Source organism: Dermacentor variabilis, chromosome 7, assembly GCF_050947875.1.
Source record: "Dermacentor variabilis isolate Ectoservices chromosome 7, ASM5094787v1, whole genome shotgun sequence".
Taxonomy (NCBI): Eukaryota; Metazoa; Arthropoda; class Arachnida; order Ixodida; family Ixodidae; genus Dermacentor; species Dermacentor variabilis.
In genome coordinates this window covers 32,104,747-32,113,480 of record NC_134574.1, presented here as the reverse complement: position 1 = coordinate 32,113,480, position 8,734 = coordinate 32,104,747, and the positions used below count along the sequence as shown (strand labels likewise).

Below are 8,734 nucleotides of genomic sequence, written 5' to 3'. Positions count from 1 at the left end.
GTTCTTTGGATTTAATAGACAACTGTCAGATTTTCTCGCCGCATCCGTCCCTTTCAATGAAATCGTACGGATTTAGCTAGATGTCGGGCACGAGCGTTCTTCGACGGAACAGACTGGTGGAAAGAGAACACCAACTGACAAAGTAGCGCATGAGGGGTTATATGAGAGGAGAATGAATGAATGAATAAATTCTCTTTATCAAAGACATTGAGGACCGAAGGTCGCTGGTAAAAGATAGGGGACATACGAAGGAGATGTAGCCAGCCCTTAAATCGCGCGAGCCAGGCAGCTAGCAAGGTCGAAGTGGGCAAACTTTACTAGGCGATCGAAGTTTTCGGGAGTACCGTTCTGTAAAGTTTCAATATGGCAATGTAGAACAGTTGCTGTCGTCTGCATAAATACTACTTGTGAAATATGTCTTGGGCAGTGCCGTTGTTGTTAATTAGTTTTTTTATGTATATTTCCTGGGATTGGCTGTCGGGCACCTGCTTAAACACGTGAAGGTGAGTTAGACGTTTGAGTCTCTGTCTGTGCGTGTATTTGAGGGAGTGGTGTAGTCGTGCCATGTCTAAGTGAGAGTTCGTCTGTGAATCCACATAGAGGTGGCCCCTGGTATGCGGATTCTAAAATCTACAACGAGCCTGCGACCAGTTTGACAAACAGTTGCACTTTCTGCAATAATACCGGAACGCTTCCGTATTGGAAACGCACATCCGCCTGCTGTGCTATTAGCCTGGTACACACACACATTGTAATGCGCCACGAAAGGCTTCACCATGCCAGTTGTCTGCTCTTGAGTTTCGACCTTAGTTTCTTGTCAAGCAACAACATCGAGTTCCTTCTTTATGCAAAAGCGGCTAAGCTGATATTGCCACCGTCATTTAATATTTAACGAGTCTACACCTGATGCTGTCTCTAATTTCACCGTCATTCACGTCTAAAAGCAAGCCGATCGCACTGTGTCCCTGGAATACTAACGATCCAAACGCAATGTAGAAAGCTTTCTGAACCATACTGTTCTAAACACAATGTAGAAAGCTTTCTGAACAATACTGTTCTAATCATAGCCGCGGTATCGACACGCGTCCTTTAGAGTGTACGCGAAGGCTGATTCTAAAGAGGCACCGATCTCTTGACGACGCTACTCTAGGCGCCCTAGTAGGCGCCGGGTCCTACGTAGGCTGTTGTGCCGCCTTTCGTCTGTCCGGCAGAATGTTCGGCCTCGGGCGCATGAGCGCACAACGACCCGCCTTCGTTTCTGGCGGTGGCTCGTCTTGGTCTCGTTGTCATGGTTGGCGTCCAGGTTCCTGGTCGCGTCCTGTGCTCTTTTCGAAGTTCCGTAGCCTGCATTCAATTCTTCGACGTCCATCAACGGAGTTGCCTTTCCGTGCTCCGTGCTTTCCGTGCCGTGCTTGTTTTATGCTTCTACATAAATGTATGTTACCAGAGAGTTGTTTATTTACTAATAAGTTCGTGCTACACCCTTCTCAAGTAAGTTTTAAGCCTTCTAATATAATGTTTTCAACATTCACGTGCACTAGAATAGAAAAAAACACACTGCGCTCAACACGGCCGAAAGCCTTCTCCATGTCTTGTGGCATCATAGCAACTCTTCCGTCCCAAGCATCGCAACACTCAAGAATACTTCTCGCCACATGTATGCTATTAATTATCAACCGGCCTCCTATGCCACAAGTTTGGTGTGGGCCTACCATTGATGTAATCACTGATGACAACCTTTTTGCCAACGCCTTCATGACTATTTTGTAATCTACATTAGACAAAGCTATGGGGCAATGCGACCTTACTGAGAGCAGCTTCACAGGGTCATGGCATTTCGGGATCAGCACGGTATGATTTTTTCGGAAAGCAGGAGGCATGTATTTTACTTCATAAGCCTCGGCTAGAAAATGGTGTAAAATGGCTCCTAGTTCTTGCTTAAATGCCTTATAGAAAGCCGCGCGTAAACCATCAGGTCCGGGCGCCTTTCCAGATTTCAGATCACCAATGGCAGTTTCCATGTCACTCACCATAATCGTGCTCTCGAGGACTGACTTTACGCCATCATGTAGTCCCGGCATTAAAGGCAAGTACTCGTTATCAAAGCCAGCTTCTACTGGCCCTTTGCGCCTTAACAACTTTCCATAGGGTTCGACGAAGTTACACTGTATTGCATTACTATCCCTGCTACGCACGTTGCCATATTCGAATTTTTTTATTTCATTTTGCGATGCGCATGTATTCTCTTCACTCACAGCCCGTCCTATGTGCGTTTCTCCCAGCCACAAGTGCTGTGCGCGCGCGCTTATCACTGACCCCTTGTATCTTGTATCTTGTATCAATGATTTTCAAGCATAATTTTTTACGTTCCTTATCTCTGTTGGCATCTATTCTGTCTGTGTGCATTTCATCAACAACAATATGTTACGTTTACTGAGCAATTCATTTTCTGTTCTTTTTTCACTGTACTGTAATACAGAGACTCTTTCCATGGCTGTTATTTTAAATTCCAGTTTAAACTCATCGGACATCGCTATAACCCCCCGGATTCGCAAGCAAGCATCTCTCGTGTACGTTCTTTTGCAAACGCGAGAAAAGTTGTGCCGTCCAGAAGCTTGACGTTCAATCTTCATATGTACTATTTAAAAGGTCGGTTTTCTTTTTTTTTCGATCGAGAACATTACCAGACTATAGTCGTTGAAGGATACGTGCCTGACGTCATAGCTTCTACACAACGGAAGCAGTCTCGCATATATATATGCTCGATCTAATCTCGTCTGACAGCCGCGTTTGAAATGCGTAAACATAGTCTGCTTTCCACTGCAAACACTGCACCAACATATTGGAATTCAAGCTCTCTGGTTGCTGCGAACAACAAAAGTGCACTTTGACCGCGTACAAACAACTTGCAATTAGGGTCTTCACAAAACATACAATTAAAGTCTCCCAGGAGAATGACATAGCGCTCCGATTTCAAATAGACATCAAGTTTTCAAAAGAGTCACGGTGTTCTCTTTCATTATTTGGGGCGTATACACTAATCGCCCGTCATTCGAAATCGCTAAGAGAAAAGACACGCACGATCATTCCATCTTCATCACAAACAAATACAGATTGCGTAACAATTTCTAGAAAGTTCCGCAAAAACAAAACGCACCCACTGGAATTGCAGACAGCGTGATAAACGCACGCATTGTACCGCGCTCTAAATATTTCAACCATTCGGTCCATTCACTCTTCGCTCTCAATTTTTTTCTTTCCAGTAGAGCGATCGACTATGACCAAATTATTTTCTTCAAACAACCAGCTGACCTGGTACCGCTGCCTTTTGGCGCCGAGGCCTCGGACATCGAACGTGGCAATGCGTAGCGCTATTTGAGAATTTTAAGCCATTTCTTGTTTTTTTAAAGAAAATCGGGCCACTAGTGCAATCAAACCCTTACATATTGCCTTTTCTCAGAACGCGTGAAAATTCCTTTCCCAGGCAAACACGGCCGAACTAGCCAGACGTGTGTATACCGTCCCTCACCTCGTATAAAGGCATTGCTGGGCGAAGCCCTCGTTACTGCAGGGGTGTCTTCTATACTGTCGCACAGAAATCCGGCGGAACGTTAGGCTTTCGTTAGAAATATAGACGGCGGTATGTACTTTCCTTTCTGGGCGACTCCGGTGCCTTGTCGCTGCCACCATCGTCACCTTCGGAAACTTGCGCATGTGGCCGCCTAGCAGTCGAGCTGCTCGCATTGTCCACGTCTTCTTGGTCGCTTCTCGGCGAGGGTTGACTGGTATCAGAGACGTCTTTGACGGCAGACGTTGGCGTAGCGGTTTCCTGCTGTACACATGCCACACCACTTTTCTCGCTTTCAACACTCTTCTTATTTCTGCTGTCGGTAGCTTCAACAGCTGCCGACGTAGGCTCGCCCTCCTTGATTCCAACAGATAATAATAATATTTGGGGTTTGACGTGCCAAAACCACTTTCTGATCATGAGGCACGCCGTAGTGGAGGACTCCGGAAATTTTGACCACCTGGGGTTCTTTAACGTGCACCTAAATCTAAGCACACGGGTGTTTTCGCATTTCGCCCCCATCGAAATGCGGCCGCCGTGGCCGGAATTCGATCCCGCGACCTCGTGCTCAGCAGCCCAACACCATAGCCACTGAGCAACCACGGCGGGTCGATTCCAACAGACTCCGCCACGACGGCCTCGTCCATAACGTGCTCTGCGGGCTCCTCCAGGCTCATGTGGCTTGCTAAGCTTGCGTATGTTTTAGCGCATTGGCTATCATCATGTCCGAACCACCGACAAAGCTTACACTGAGGAAAGCGGCAGTCTCGGAAAATATACCTTGTTCGTTGACAGCGCAGGCAAAACGGCGGCCTTCCCGGTACCAGCATCATACAATACAATATGCTTATTTAACATCATTGCGATGTTGCTTGCGCCAGCAAAAAGGTAATGAGAAGGCTTGACGAGGCCGACGCACCCTACAGAGGCTTGGCTATAGTTCACGAGTAAATGCAAATAAACAGCGCAAAAACATTTTGAGATAACAAGCGCACCATAACACACACACAAGATAACAAAGTTTGGATTGTTTAGCTAAGCGTTCACCTATTGCGATTCTCTCTTTATTAAATGCACTTTAGTAACACATTTCACAACCATAATTAGTACCGGTCTTAGCTACAAACACTTTGAAACTAGTTCGTGTTAAACGCTTATGCTATTCGCGTTTTAATGCGCACAGCTGTAACATAAAACCCTTATTTTTCATAACACTTGCTTTATACCGTCGGAGGAGTAAGGCTTCGTACAACTGGGTAAGGGGGGTCATACCAAGTGCACACTGAGGTACTTGGTTATACCAAGTACCTGAGTGTGTTCCAATCGAGCCGCATTCACAGTACTTCTAATGGCTTTCTTTTGAAGGCGATGCAAGTGGTTGGTATCAGTAAACGATGTGGTACCCCTAAACAGAACGCAATAATTACCAGCAGATAATGAGAACAGTGCATTATACAACATTTGTTTATTACGTCTCGGCGTGAAGTACTTCAGTCGACACAAAATCGCTTATTTTCATGTGCATTAGTGTAAACATACTCCAATACTTGAGGAAGCCCAGATCCAAATGCCTTATATAACGCCGCTCTTAGGCCATCGGGTCCCATGATTTGACTGCAGGAAGTTCTCCGATTGCATGTTCTATTTCTCGGGCGCTTATCGGTTCCTGGCGACTGGCTTATACCGCGTCATTATTACGCGACATAAAATTCACGATACCTTCTTCGGACTCGGCTTCCACGTGGATTGGGACACCGAACAGTTTGCGGTAATGTTCAGTAAAGGCCTGTTCAATCATATTCATGTCGGAAGTGACCTCGTCAAGAAAAGTAAACTGTCTTATTTCATTTTTCTTTGCGTACCTCTTATCATCAACAAAAGCGCATTTGTTCGGCGTTCTATCAACCCAGCCTTTCCGTCCGTGCACGAATAACGGCTGCTCTTTATTTTTACGTGTCGAAAGCGTCCATTGAGCTTTTAAATGTTGTAAATTCTTCAAGAAATTTTCCAGGTTCCAGACTCTTCATGAATATAAGAAAATTGAGTTCCTTCTGGAGCTCATTTCCTTTCATTTTTTTTCATTGTGTCATCTAATAGTTCCTATTTCAGTTGTGACCATTCTCACGCGAACCTTGAAGTCCTTCCATGCCCAAGGTACACTCTCATTACTCAACATGTTTTGATCTCACGCTTTGCATAGTTTAGAAATCTGTCATCACTCAGGAATTTTTCATTAAATTTTCAAAGGGCCCAATTGAACCGCGGCTTCTTTGGCTTGGCGCCGAGTGAAAAACCACACTAAACTGGGATCACTAAACGACACCGGCTTCGCAACATACCGCATAGAGCCACATGTTCTAACGAGATATTAGCTCTGTCAAGGCGTGCTTGGCTATCTGGTTGATAGTGTGCAAATTGCGGCTGCAAAGTGCTGGCCAAAAGGCGATCAACATCTTCTAGGTTGTAATCATTTACTAACGTATTCAAAATCACTGCACTCTAGTCCCGCGGGAAATTACGTTTAGCAGGATCTTCTGCATAGAACACATAGTTAAAATCGCATAGAAAGATTATGTACTTGTCAAAACGAACGTACTCTTCTAGATGTACAAAAAGAAACGATATCTTAAATCGATATCATTTGGCGCATACTCACATATAATCCTCGATTGTTATCCGTAAAAGAAAAATCAAGAAATATACATCGCCCGCTTTCGCTCACAGCAGCAATCTTTTCGCTTATACCAATACCGCTTCGAACCAACACAGTGCATCTACCAGACGTGCCGACAGCATTACATGTGCATCTGTTATAATATGTTCTGAAAGGTGTTACCGTTTGTTTGTTTATTGCTCTCTTTCAGCTTTTGTATCTTGTACGGCTATAATATCTAGTTTATTTTCAACGCACAGTCTGCTGAGCTGGTACTGCCTCCACCTTGAGGAGGCCGCGTACATTATTAAGCAGCAACTCTTACTCCCCTCCCCAAATTCATTGTTACTAAGCGGAAAAGCTAATAAGAAAGGAAAAACGTATATAATCACACGTAGCGCTTCTAATTCCACTTATAGTTTTGTCTACGAGTAAGATTGGACAGAGCAGCTGGCTCGCGAGACATTAAAATGCAGTCCACAAGAATGCCTTGCTTGAGCAGAAGCTCACCTCCCCGACCCTTCGGTTGTGTTGGGCGCTGGAGAGCTCGGGTCGGAGTGCCTTCGCAGGCAGAACTCCCTTCGCCGACTTGGGTGTCGGATCCCCCGGGTCTTTTGTCCGGCGGTGATATTCGGCGTTGGCCGTAATGACGGCTGGCCCATTACCAGCGGCTTTGGCGGTGGTTCCTCGCCGTTCGGTGCGCCTCTTTTCCCGCCGTCGCTTGTTGACTCCTCGTGTGTCCTCTTCTCGACCGCCACACTAGCATTGGTAACGTCCATTGCATCGTTGTTAGCTGCTGAGAGGCCAGGCGCTTCATTGGTCGCGGTGTCCTGCTTATCTACTTCGACGGCCGAGTAGTTCCTCACAAACTGCGTAGGCGTTCCTGGCACACCCACCGCTCCGGCAGTCATTTGCCCCTGCGGTTTCGGTGGTTGTGTCGCTGTGATCTTCGCCTCTTTTGCGTTTCTAGCAGAGGCTTTCTCGGTGTCCACATCATTCATAAGAAGTACAGCAAATTCTTCCGCAGCCGCCGGTTCCATCACATTTGCATATGTCCTCACGCACTGCGACTCGTCATCGCCGTGACGACGACAACGTGCACAGTGCGCGACGCGACAGTTGCGCCGGTTGTGTCCTATGTTGCGGCAACGAAGACAGAGTGGTGCTCTTGCATGAATCACCACGAGAGCTTCCGCAACAGGTGAGCGACGTCGTCCGCCCCCAGACCTTTCCTCGGCACGAGGGAGACCAGGCGCGTCGAAGATTATTACCACTGAAGGCCTTGCACCCGCGACCACTCTCTCGGAACATCAGTGACTCGGCCGTAAGTGTCCGGTCCTCACGAATGTCCTCGTCCGGCACGTTATGCAGCATCCAATGTAGCTTAAAGTGCATTGCTAGATTTCAAGTGTTGAAGACAATGCATGCGATGTCCTTCTATTTCAAGTCCTTTGCCCGTAGCAATTCCTTCACTCCGTCGCCACTTTTGAATGTTACGACCCACACGTGGCTCATTCGATACGCCCCTAGGACGACAACGTCAGGCAGCAGCTTCATGCTTGACAGCATGTTACGGAAACTTTCCGCCCGGTATGGCCTTGCACGCACATCAGCATGCAAAAATACAGTAGTCGTAACAAGTCGCCCTGTTGGTAGCTGAGGGCAGTAGCACCTGATAATCTGGATCCTCGTTGGCAAAAAACCTAGAACCGATGTCGCTCCGACGGAACTAATATCAGCCACGTCTGTACACTACAGCGGCCGTAATTGGAATCCCACTGATCTATATTTGGTACCGTAGGGGACGCACAAAGAGATCCAGCTATATAGCACTTTCAGTATTTGTGGATAAAATGTGTCAGCAATATTGATCGCTGCCACCAGGGAGAATTGAACTCACGACCACTGGTTTACAAGACCAGTGCTCTACCACTAAGTTATATTGGCGACCGAAAGGCACGCACAAAGAGGTCCAACCATATCGCGCTTTCCTTATTTGTAGATAAACTGTCAATAAAAATGATCACTGCCACCTGTGAAGATTGAACTCACGACCTTGGTTTAAGAGGCCAGTGCTGTACCACAGAGGTATAGCACTTTTTTTCTTCTTTATTGTCGGTAATCAGTATTACATTGGGAGGACAACATGAGGAACATATGTACAGAGACAGATCAACTTCTCGTCTGTTCGAATGAATGATAAATAAAACCCGGCTGTTATTTGGCAGCTGGCGTTATTTTAAAATTCTTTAGGGTTAGCCAGGGGTTGTATCCTGGCCACCCAAGGTGGAAGACACTCTTGTGTCGCAAGCACATCAAGAAAACGTGGTAATTGTGCTCCGAAATACATACGGGCTGCTCTTCCATCGGGATTGCAATGGAAGCCAGCCATGCAAGCTCGCAATATACAGTAGAGGCTGTCAACAATATTTGATCGAAAGGTGTTCCGTCTTCGTCATCCATCGGTAGATATCTTCATGATTTCATTTTATTGATTTCCATTTACGCCCACA

The 8,734-nt window shown here is 46.3% G+C and overlaps 1 non-coding gene across 1 annotated transcript; it reads right to left on the bottom strand.

Moving 5' to 3' along the window:
* Positions 1-8,096: 8,096 nt before the first annotated feature.
* TRNAT-UGU (transfer RNA threonine (anticodon UGU)) lies at positions 8,097-8,168 on the bottom strand. The gene has a single exon. It is a non-coding gene; the product is annotated as a tRNA-Thr (tRNA).
* Between the last annotated feature and the right edge of the window lie 566 nt (positions 8,169-8,734).